The sequence below is a fragment of the Aythya marila genome (genome assembly GCF_965140915.1).
Source record: "Aythya marila genome assembly, chromosome: 4".
Lineage (NCBI taxonomy): Eukaryota > Metazoa > Chordata > Aves > Anseriformes > Anatidae > Aythya > Aythya marila.
This window is the reverse complement of record NC_139045.1, coordinates 74,865,666-74,877,853: the sequence shown is the minus strand read 5'-3', so window position 1 is coordinate 74,877,853 and position 12,188 is coordinate 74,865,666. Positions and strand designations below refer to the sequence as shown.

Here is a 12,188-nt window from a genome sequence, read left to right as displayed (position 1 = left end):
TGTTTTCTGTTTGACACCAAGCTTTCCTTTCCCTGAACATGTAACCTGTCTCAGGATGAGACCCTGGGCCTCAAACAGGCCAACTGAGAGATGAGAGAATGAGGAGGGGTGAGAGGGAGAGGGAGATGATCTGGGAAGTCAAACCGAGCACAAACGAGATAAATAAAACTTCACTTTGTGCTTGTGCAAAGAGCAGCAGTGCAGGACCCACGCACACTTGGAGAGGGTGGAAGGGAGGGGCGGTTTCTGTCCTGGGATTAGTTTAGTTCACAGAAATGTGAGCCCAAACAAGCCAGTTGATTTCCAGTGTCTTGGGGAAAGGGAAAAAAAAAAAAGTGAAAAAGCATAGGAAAACAAATACACCACCCACTAAACAGAATTTAACTGAGATGTAAATAAACATAGGCATATCCAGGCCAAACCCCAGACCCCCAGCTAATGTTTAGCTCGTTATCCCCATATTTATGAGGAATTTCTGCTAATTCACATCTGCTGAAGTTCTGGCTCCACACTTTCAAATGGCCAGCGTTCCTTTAAAAGATAATCGGCACCTCCAAAGGCTTTTCTTCCTCCCATCCACCTTCCCACCAGGATAAAAGATTCCCCCGCATAATAATTGGCCAAAATGGAAATTGCACACGTTTTTCCCTAAGGTATGCACAGCTGAGCATCTGTGGTCTCAGCTGGGAAGTTCGATTTTATTCAGCCATTCAGCCCAGGTGCTCAATAAAAAATGCAAGAGTGACAACAACAACGACAAAAAATATATAAAAAATAATCAAAGGGCAAAAGAAGGTAATACTGCTGCCAGCTAAACAGCTCCTTTTAATCTGGGCTCTGTCCTCCTCCTTTTGAGGGGGAACGGTGTCGTTATTAAAGTCAGATGAGAGGAAGAGATGGGATCCTAGGTGTGCGGGGCTGGAGTGGTTTGCGGAGATAAGATTTAATTTTCGGAGCTGGGAGCTGGAGCTTTGTTGTTGCAGGAGGGCGTGCGTGTGCTGGGGGAGGCTGTGGCGAGGGGGAGGCACGCTGAAACTTCCCCCGGCGATCAACCAGAGGCAGACCCAGCTGCTGAAAAAAAAAAAAAAAGAGAATTGCTCCTGTGTTTTTTTTTTTGGATGGAAATTTCATTTGAAAGCTTCCTTTCTTTGCTGGGAAGAGGTGGAGCTCCCGATGATGTAGTCCCTGCACCCTTTGTGGCTTGCCAAGGCATCCAAAGTGCACCGAGCACCTGTGTGGGCACATGGAGCCTTCCCAGTCTCTCTACTGGTTATAATGGGGGCTAAGACAGCCGTGCTGCCTCTCAGATCTGCTCGGTGATGTTGAGCTCCATTCCTTCTTGCTTGTGGTTTCATTCTGGTCCTTGTGGCTGGAAATACCTTGTGCCAGTGCTGAAATGCTCAGTTTGGGAGGGGGCTGCAGACACAGAGCTTTGGAAGCCCAACTTCTCCAAACACAGCAGAGCAGATTGAATCCCTGGCCATAAATAAGCAGCTTGATTTGGAGGGATGCTGAACATGGACAATGTTTGGCACCTCTGGAAGGCAGACCATGAGTATGCCAGAGTGATGGCATCCAGCTGCTTCCAGGATGCCAAACATTCTGGAGTTACTAGAGACCCTGTGCAGATCCTTCAGGATCCCCAGCCTGTATTTTCCAACCCATTCTGGGAAAATCTCCATTATCATTATAAATAATGTTATGGCATTGCACAGAAATAGTTGCTAGTCCAACCCCCTGCTCAAGCAGAGCCACCTAGAGCTGGTTGCTCAGTACTGTGTCCTGCCAGGTTTTGCCTATCTCTAGGGATGGATGCATTAAAAAAAAAAGCATAGTGAATGGCGTCTCCTTTTTATTATTTTAAAGTGGCTTCAAAGTACAACACCTATCCTGATGCATGAAATCTCACTTCTTTTTGTCATTGAAATGGAGCAAAATTTCAGTGATAGCTTCAGCTTGATGAGAACTGGGTGTTTTCTCATCTACCCCCCCCAAAAAAAAAAAAAAAAAAAAAAAAAAAAAAAGAGAAGGGAAGAGAAAAAGGGTTAGAGAAAAAGAGGAGGATTTGTTTTATTATAAGACATTGTAAAACTGTGAATCATGATTGTTAAGGAAGAAAGAGGAAGAGCATCAGCCAGACATGCTTTTTGCAAATTCCACCTGGATTTACCACTGAGCTTGCACTTGCTGTCAGTGCTTAAAGACTCAGCAGTTCAGGCATTCCCTCTGCAACCCACGCCAGATGCTGTCTAAGAAATGTGATGGTTGGGTTGTGCCCACCTGGGACCATCCAGAACCTTGTCAAAGAACCCAGCACAGCCTGAAGTTGAAGCTACCTTGGTCTTGAAGACCTTCATGGCAGGGATCATCTCTCTTAGAGAAACTGACATGGTGGGATTGATATCCTCCTGTGTTATGAAAATCATGATGCCACTGCTGGCAGACACTGAGTAACCACATGGAGGTGAAATAACTTGCCCACAGCTGTGCAGCCAATGTGTTTTGGAGGTGGAACAACCCTAAGGATCCCTGGCTGTGTTTGATGCTTATCAACAGGCTTTCTAATGAGAAACTCAACCTTAATCCACACTATCTTGATGGGATTATATACATACATACATATATATATATATTTAATTGACATCTACTTGATCAGAAAAGTATCTCTGAGAAAAATAAAAAAAATAAAATTAAAAAAAAGCATGCTTTCACAAAATGGTGGGGATGTGAGCTCCCAAAGCAGACATTGGTGTGAGACTGTGAGAACCCTCTGGACACGAGCGTGTAACATTCAGACATCCTCCTGCATTCATAAAATTGGGGTCAATAACACCATTACTGCTGCTAACTACAGCAGCCCCATTTCCCAGAACGTCAGCTATAATAAAATAGCTCCCCAAATGTCAGCCTGAGCATAAAGGATATTAGAAGCCTAATGGAGCACATTCATAGTTCTAATTGTGAGTAAAATATCAGCAAACGACTGAATACTTCAACAGGGTTGTTTAATAATTAGGCCAGGATGCAAGAGACAGGATTCAGCTTGCTGCTGAAAATGAGGAAGGGCTTGTGATGAGGGGAATAAAGAGAGCCTTTTGCAAAGGCAATTTGAGACGAAATATTGCTGGGAGAGTGCTGTAAAAAATGTCATGGGATATGGTCTCAGCATGCAGAGTCAACAGGAGGGCGAGCTTGCTGCACTGATTGCCCAGGGAGGAGACTGCCAGAACAAGATGTTGGTGAATAAGCTAAGTTTAAATAGAAACTTTGTCATGTTTGCTTTCATTTGGGTTTTTACATCAAAGACCTCGTTTATCCTCTCCTCCAAGCAAAAGGCTACACGAGGCAGAGCCGTCCTACCGCCTGAGCGATGAGGAAATCCCAGCAGCTTTGAGCCAGTAACTTTAAAGCCCATCTTTGCAACTGAGCTTTGACTTTGACAGTCTCTGGGGATCCTCCCTGTCCTTTCATTACCGTGCTTCCCTGGCTGCTGCCGTCCTTGCATGTAACAGCAATAAACTATTGGTGAGATGTTTGCAGTTGCAGAGATATGGGGAGTTTTCCTGGTCCTACACAGGGATGGGGCACTCAGCCCATCTCCTCTCACAACCTTTGGTGACTCCATCCAAGACAATGTCCATCAATGCCACCGTGATGTGGCATAGAGAAGAATGGCACAGTGGATATGCACAGGGTAAAGAGGGTTTTGTGAAGGTAAATAGAAAGATAAATTAAAAAAAAAAAAAAAAAAAAAAAAAAAAAAGAGAGATAAATAAAAGGTAATAGAATTTAATGAATACCCATGACAGATGGACAGGAGATATTTGAGAAGATCCCAGTGGATTTTAGGGTATCAGTGTCCCTCCTCTACCCAGTGCAGTGCTGCTGGATTTTGGGACAGGCAAACAGGCAAGATGTTTTGCTCTTGTCTCCATCAGCTGTGCTCGTGACAATTTCTGTGGCACTTTCAGCAACGTCAGCAGAGTGCGATCACTGGCATCCTGGCCCTGCTCCAGCAGTAGTAATTATACCCTGCCTCCCCAAATTCCTCCCGTAGTCTCAATTAAAAACAATTTTCTTCTTCACTTCCTGCCCCAAACAGTTGCCTCAATTAGTTGTGCAGTGTTGATTAAACAAGCCAGTTCCTAAAGATGGTTGGAAAGGGTTTGGGAGTCCTTGGGGATCTGAGCACTGATGGAATGCACAATATTAATAGAAATCAATAGAATTAATGGGTTAATTCTGTGCTAATACATAGTGCTGGAGGAGAAGTTAGGCTAATGAAAATGCATGTATTCCCTAAACCATTCCATTTGCATCAGATGATTCATCCACTACTGCTTCTTTCAAACAACATTACGAGATTAAAAGCACATTTGCTAAGTGTACATGACCAAGTGGGGGAAAGGAGAACGAAGTTGCTTTCTGGAAGCTCTGCTGTACCCAGTTCTTTCAGTAAGGTGCTCTCTCTGCACCTGGCTCTTTGCAGGAACAGAGGGAAATTGGAGAGCTGTTGTAAAGGGAGATACTTTCTATGATAAAGTCCAGGCTAAACCTTGTGCTACAGTTTTATTTTTCTTATTCTAGATAAACCCATGGTAAATTTACCCAAGGAAAAGCAAAGCTCCTGGGTTTTCTTTCCTCTGGTACTGGCTTGTGATTGGCAACACGTCTGAGAGCCCGCCAGTAAAATGGGGCAGTAACTGCAAATATCTGGGGCCGCAGGAAGAAATGCACATTTCTGACCTGCTTGGACATCCCTGGCTGTCGCTGGGCCCCAGCTCTTAGCAAAGACTAAGAGGAAATATTGGTGAAATGGGGTTCCTTTAGTCTGGAGGGGAGGTGCAGGGAGACAAGACTACAGCCTCAAGCAGCAGAGGTGATAATCCATCACTTGCAACCACTGATAAAGGGCAAGACATCATGGATTAAACATGAGGCAGGATCGGGAGTTAGGAAACACTTTCCGAGCCCAAGTACAGCTTTCAAAAGCTTTCAAAACCACCCAGACTCCAATCAACTGTTCAGCTTCCTCTGGTCCCTGCAAATCTGAAAGGAGTGCAAGAAATATCACTGGGTAGAGCCTGCAGCCACTGAAAGCTTGGGTTGCACGTTCTGCATTGTACGTGTTGTGTTGCATGGGATGTACAATGCACTTATGTTATTGCACACACAATCAAGGAGTATTTTGGCCGTGTCCCTGTGTGGTCGGCCTGATAAAAGAGCCCTTTGTAGGCTGCATTCAAAGGCCACCCGGGCAGCCGGCGACTCGGCAGCAGCACTTCAAAAGTGAGGCAACTGCTTGCTATGGGGCCATCCAGATGCTGGCCATGGGGCAGCCTCAGCCCTATAACGAAACCCGCTGAGCAGGCGGTTATTCTAACGGAGCAGAACAGGTTGCAAAACCTTTGAAGGTTGTTCCTCCTCTGTGGGAAATATTGACAAAACAAGAGGCGATAAAGACACTCCCGGCAGCCTGCTGAATTTTTGGCAAAAGGGAAAATGTTTTTGGCTGAAAATGAGGTGATTTGGATCCTGAACTGCATCTGTAGTGCATGCTGGGAGAGGAAATCCAGCTGTGAAACTCAGAGCAGAAGCGAGCCAGATTGCAGGACTCACCACGGCCATAGTTCAGAGACCACATTTGTCTTGGTCTGGGGACATTTGAGTTCTCAGTTTAAAGACAAAAGCACCTTTCTCTCTGTCTATGCAACTCTTTTTGCTCTGTGCAAGCTCAGAGCTTTGGGTGGGCAAACAGAAAGCCTGATCCCACGGCAGCATGGGACACAGCTCTTGGTGAGACATTTCTGAGCCTTTTTTACGTCTACATGCCTCCCCCTCCAGTCTGGAAAAGGAACCAGTTTAACTCATCTGGGTCAAAAGCTGTGCTGCATACACAACATCCCCTATCTCCAGTTTTCCCTAAATCACCATCTGAATGAGTCCGGCTACCTCCAGACTGCTTCCACTTTCAGTTAAAAGACATTTTGTATTGACCCTAAGCTATCCCAATCCAAGCTTAGGAATGAATGCAGTGGTCTGAGCTGCCATCAATATGAAGATAGATTAACTTGTTATTAACAATGACTGATTTTCCTAAAATCTTTGCAATTTGCGACAATTTTTCCCCTCAAATTATGCCTCACCTAAAGTAAAACATAGGAAAGAGGTTGTTTTATTTGAGGAAGGGAGGGCTTCATTACAAAATTTGAGGAACCCCTCTCTTTTTTTGGTCTAAAAGAGGTTTTTAGCCAATTCTGCTTTGCAGAGTGACTCCACAGCTACTGATTACAGGAATGATTACTAAAAAAATCCAATGTAGACTAAATCCCCCAAACTCACCGTTGTCTCTACAGCACAAGCGATGAGCTTTCTCCTGCTGACAGGGGATCTCTTATCCTCTCCGTGGGTAGCCAGGAGACAGTGCCTTTACCCAGCCAAGCACATACGATATCGATGAAGTATTTTCCTTAATTTACTAAAAGTGCCATTGATTCCCTGCTTGATCTATTGTTCGTCTGGACCTGAGCACCACCGTGTTTTTCACATAATGAGCTCCATATTCAGAAGCACTTACGCGAGGTGGGCACCTCATTTCCAGAAGTGTTTTATGATTGTAGGAGCGTGAGTCTCCCAGTCTGGGTATAAATTACAAGACCACGAGAAATGTCTCGTTGCTGTTCCCACTGGTGTGCCTTGGCCCTGGCCCAGCACTGCACCAAGGGCTCAGCACACACTGGTCTCTGCTTTGAGCTGTGCTTTGGTCTCTGTGGGAAGGAAACCTGGAAGCAAAGCCTGGAAGGACCCAGGGAGAGTTCAGGTCACAGAGTCATAGAACCGTAGCATTATTCAGGTTGGAAAAGACCTCAAAGATCATCTCATCCAACCTTTTACATAGTGTTAAAGTCCACCACTAAACCATGCTACTAAATTCTACATCTGCACATTTCTTGAAGACCTTCAGGGATGGAGACTCAACCACTTCCCTGGACAGCCTATTCCAATGTCACACAACTCTTTCAGTAAAGAAATATTTCCTAATATCCAACCTCATATATTAGGAAGGTCAGGAATGCTCATCTCTGTGACTTTTTGCTCTTCTTCTTGATGAAATATGAGTTAGTTAGCAGAGTAGAAATGTTCCAGTCCACCTTCATTGTGGCTGACCCAAGTGGTGCAAAGTCACTCCTGCAGCCTGTGCACACCTGCATGGTTTTGGGGCTCCAGCAAGATGCAGCACAGACACGAGCTGTCCCTTCACCATCACCCACATCTGAGCAGGGCAGAACCAGACCAAGCTGCTGCCTCCTCCTCTCCCCAGACCAAATGTATGGTCCCACATTCCCCCCAATCGGCGTGGTGACACCAGAGAAGAGTCTGGCTCACAGTGTGTGAGTCCTGAGTGACTCAAAGCCCAGGGTAGGACAGACACACTTGTTGCATCATTTTTCTGCTGCTGAACACGATTCTCTCTGCTCTCAGAGCTGCCAAATATCCGCAGTACTCAGCAGGAGGTCACTGTGTGGTACTCCACTAGATGCAGCCCTTTGCAAGCAGGTGGCAGATGAAACCCTACCATCCCGATTTCCGTTGTCGTATCATTTATTACTGATTTGCAGCACAAAGACATCACTGAATATTCAGAGCAGAGCCTCTGCAGTAACCTTGCTGACCACCAGCAGGGCTGAAGCCTCCAGTATAGGTGTTTGAGCCTCCAGAAGAGGAGCAGAGCAAATCCCCCAGCCCATGAAACTGGCCTTTAATCTTTTAACTGCCTTTAATGCATTTGCTGCACCATTGACTTCACTGCAGAATTCACACCAGCAAAAATAAGACCCAGGTCTGTTCCTTGTATACTCGAGGCATCAGCAATATTAACAAAAATCTAGAGTCACCAGACGGAGTTCTGTGGAATTACTGCGGCTTTAAAGTTGTGTAACTGTGATTAAAACCTTGTCCTTACATTAATTCCTATTTCACAGGCCTGTTTTGGACGTTTCACATTGTGGCTCCACTGGGGAAATTCCAGCTGCGTGTTCTAGATTCATGAGCTGTTTTATTTTGCCATCCCTTCAGTCTGTTGTCTCTGTGGCTACTCACTCAGAGGAGAGGAGAATTACAGAGGCTTTCCCCTGGGCTGGTGTAAATCAGCAGAGCTTAGGCGGAGTGCTCTGAGTCAGCCTCATTCTCTGTGCCTGCTCCTCGTCTCAGGAGATGAGGAATTTCTAGGCAGACAATGGCATTGTGAAGAACAAGCTGGGAACATACATGCAGCATGATTGTAGCATAATATTCCCTCAAAAAAGGTCACAAAAGTGACCTAGAGAGAGATTATTTTCCAGTGTTGGGGGTGGATGGAGAGGAACAGTGCCCAGTTCAGGACCTGGAGCCTGTGAACCACTAAGTTTGCAATGTTGCCTAAAATCCCGAGACTTTAGCTTGCAAAATCAAGATTTAAAGGCAATTCAATTATCTTAAAACAAGTAATCTCATAGCAAAACGGAGTTAGCCCAGAAATGTGCTCGCAGTCACACTCTAAATCTGGGGCACTTACAGGAGATTAAAATTCCATTCCTCAAAGAAACCATCAGGAAAGAGCTCTAGAGTTTTTGGCACTGTCTTTTGGGGTATCTTCTGAAATATTGTGATTAAGAAGTGTTTAGTTTCCTCTGGCCAGTGAGAAAGATGTATCCCATGTGCAGTATTACATTTGACTCTGTCTGGTACCCTGCATCAGCAATGAAAGGGTCATCCAGTTCAATGCCTGGGTTCCAGTCTTTAGCAGGACTTGTAGGAGGTACCGACACTTGAGGACAATGATTGCTGAGCCCAGGAGAACTAAAGAGGCCAGAGAGAAGCTCAACCCACCTCTGACCTGTTCCCACTAAGTCTGTCCCTCAAAAATGCCCCAGAGGAGCTGCAAGAAATCTGGAATTGGGTAATTCTGAAGTGAACATTTCAGAGGGGATGTCTGTGGTCAGTAGGGACACAATGGCACCCTGAATAAAGTGGATCCAGCTCCAATTTGTAGTCAAAGCCAGGTAGAAATGATGAACACCCCTCAAGGATTTAGGAACTTCAATTTTATTTAATCCGACACTTCCAAATAGGCTGCTTCTTCAGTGCTGGAGGCTCTCTGTACCCCAGTAACCATTAAATTAATGGCACTGGGACATGCTCCTGGGCACAGTCAGGCCATAGGAGCAAATCTCACCTTGACCAGGTAAATCAGCTGTGCACAGACACTTCTGTCCTGTGCCCGGACCTAGTTTTGGAGTGCTCCAGATTCACTCCAAATATCAGCAGGAATAAACATCCCGTGGCTATCGCTTACCTGGCTGTAAACCTGGGGTCTCAAAGCTCCCTGTGCAGAAGCCAGCATTTCCAAACTCACCTCCCAGCTGGGGAAAACGAAGCATGGAAAGGCTGAGGGTTTTCCAGCATCACTGCTAGGAACTAGATCAGGAGCCCTCATCCAAGGCTCACGTGTTGTGTACAAACCACACCACACCACCAGCATCTCTCCAAAGCTGCTACGTGTCCTCTCATGAGGCATGAAGCATACAACGTGGTGTTTGCTGCTCATCCCATGTGTGCTCTTTAGATGTAGAGGGTTTGGAGAGGGAGGAGGTTCAGCGATGCCTGGAGATGCTTGTGCCCCTCTCTAAGGTAATTTGGAAAGCTGTGATGTGTTTATTCTGGAGATACTGAGGGTGGTGGGAGGTTAGCAAAAGTATATTACACCTGCTAATATGCTGCGGGGAAGGAGAGGAAGAGTGGCTTGATCTTATTGGAGAAGGTTAAGGTAGAAAAGTCAAGCAGTCAAAAGGCAGGCGATGACAGATCCAAGACTGCCAGTGCAATTTAATTCTTTTCCCCTGGTGCATATCCATTCTGATACGGTCTTTAATTGCATGATTAAAAATATTGATACTGTTCTTGAACAAGATAACAATCTGTAGCATGGAGGTACTGAGCAACTGAAGGCGCAGATCCTCAGCATAGGTACATAAGCAAGGCAGATGCAATGAGTTTTTTTCTTTATCTGAATGCAAGGACAAGCTTTTAGGATGGGAGGAAAACCACAATTCCTTGTCACAGAATGAGGATTGTTTTGGCAGAATGAGAAGGATTTAGGTCACGGTGGACAAGCAGTCCTGATAATTTGCTGAGAAGATGCTGTCTGCAGGTCTCAAGCCCTCCACGGACACAGAAATAAAAATGCTGTGCTGGAGAAGACCAGAACAGCTGGGGTGGATGGTAAAAAAGTGGGCACAGGCCCCCTCCATGTGCCTGGGATTTTGAACCACCGGGTCATCAGAGTAAAGAGCTGCAGAAATGATTTCCAATTCTGCAAAGACCATCCAGGGACAAGGGTTTGAAGGCCAAAAAAAAAGCTTGTTGCAGAAGGGAGGTAAATGACGAAGTAATTTTGTTATCAAATGTTTTTCAACAGAAGGAAAAACCTGAAATGTATCACTATTAAAAAAAAAAAAAAAAAAAAAAAAAAAACAACTCTCAGGGAAAGCAATAACAAGAAGTGGGGAAAGAATCTGGGAAGCAAGGAGCCAAAAGAAGCACATTTTTGCATGAAGGGCAATTAACCATTGGAACGAACTACCCACAATAACAGATTTCTTTGTCTCTTGAGGTCTCCTATCAAGGGTGGGTGCTTCTTTGGAAAGGCTTCTTGAGCCAAAGAGAAATTACAGGCGCCATTACCACCACAAGCGGATGCAATCCTCTGGCCTGTGTTGTGGAGGAGGTCAGCTCGAACCTCCTGGCCTCTGAACTTGTGAATCATGCAGTCTTTTTGCGTTCTGCAAGGACTCTGCCTCACTCACGCACACAGTGCTGAGGGATTTAATCAACTGCTTGCTGACAGCAGCAGAACGGCGATGCTCGCACATCCTGGCTGCAGTGCACGTCCTGGCAGGAGAGCTGCTGAGTGCTTCAGACCTTTCCCCTCTTCCAGCCCTTGGTGGGTTTTGCTCCAAAAGCCTGGCACTGACCCACTTCAAGGCCGTGCTTATTAGTGCTGTTCTGCTCCACCACCACTTCCACCCTCTGCTCGTCCTACAACCTCCAACAATCCCAGTGCCTATCCTAATTTGCTGCCTCTCCTTGGGCTCGTTTGCTCCACAGCAGCTGCTGACAGCTCATTAAGAGACCACACATGCATGGGAGCTTGCACCCACGCTGACATCCTAAACTTGTCCATCAAAGGATCCTCCTCTGAGGTTGTACCCTGCTCTGGAGCTGGTCTGGAGACAGGCTCAAGCCTGTTCCCTTCTAGCTGTAGTCTCTTTGGCATGGTTTATGTAGTTTTAAATGGGGGTAGTGACCTTCCTTTTCCAAGGACACTGCAGTCCCTACCTCTTTTGATGAATCCCAGCCTTACTCTTTATCAGGACCTTTCTGCTATTGAGCAAGGCACTGGGGGGAAAAAAGGTAGGAACCCAATTCTTCCTCGGGCACTGGGAACCTTGAGTTCATCCACAGCTGAAAAAACACTTTGAAGGTGAAAAGCTGTCACTGCAGCCCTCTGGCTTATTGCTTATCCCTGCACACAGCCAGGGATGCTGGCCCCTGACTGCAGTAGTGCTTGCGGAGTGGAGTATGACTCTATAAGGTGAAAAGCAGCAAAGGATCTGGGCTTGACTGGTTGTATTGTCCCTGGCTGGGTCCCAAGCAGCTCTGAACTGCTCCTCACCACGTGATGGAGGAAGGGGGTCCTCACAGCCAGATGCTGGCACAAATTTGCATTGTCTTCAGTGGAGCAGCGCGGGGTTGAGAGCAGCCTCGATGTACCATGATGGGGAAAAAAAAAAAAAAAAGGTTATTGAAATAACAAACACCATTCAAGGAGAGCTGTGATTAGCTGGACTCTATACAGACTGTTACGAGGAATGCTGGACTTTATTGCTTCTGGCTTTGTCAGCTGCCTCTGGTCTATCCAAACTTCATGACACTTAACGTCAGATTAAACATTAAACTTCTCTAAACTGGCCAACTGCAGCCAAATGAGACCAGGGAACAGAGACCAACCACACTGTTGCCTACCTTGATTAGAAGACAGAAAATGTGATTTCCCTTTAAAGATCCTGTCGATCTAAGGGTCTGAAATTCACTGATGTGCAGTAGAGTTTTTAATAGCCCACATGTTACTGGTAAACCTTCATAATCTA

At 45.8% G+C, this 12,188-nt stretch overlaps 1 protein-coding gene across 1 annotated transcript in view; it reads left to right on the top strand.

Annotated features, from left to right (window-relative positions):
• Positions 1 to 12,188, top strand: part of GFRA4 (GDNF family receptor alpha 4) — a 65,062-nt gene that overhangs the window by 23,918 nt on the left and 28,956 nt on the right. The gene's annotated exons all lie outside the window — the stretch shown is intronic.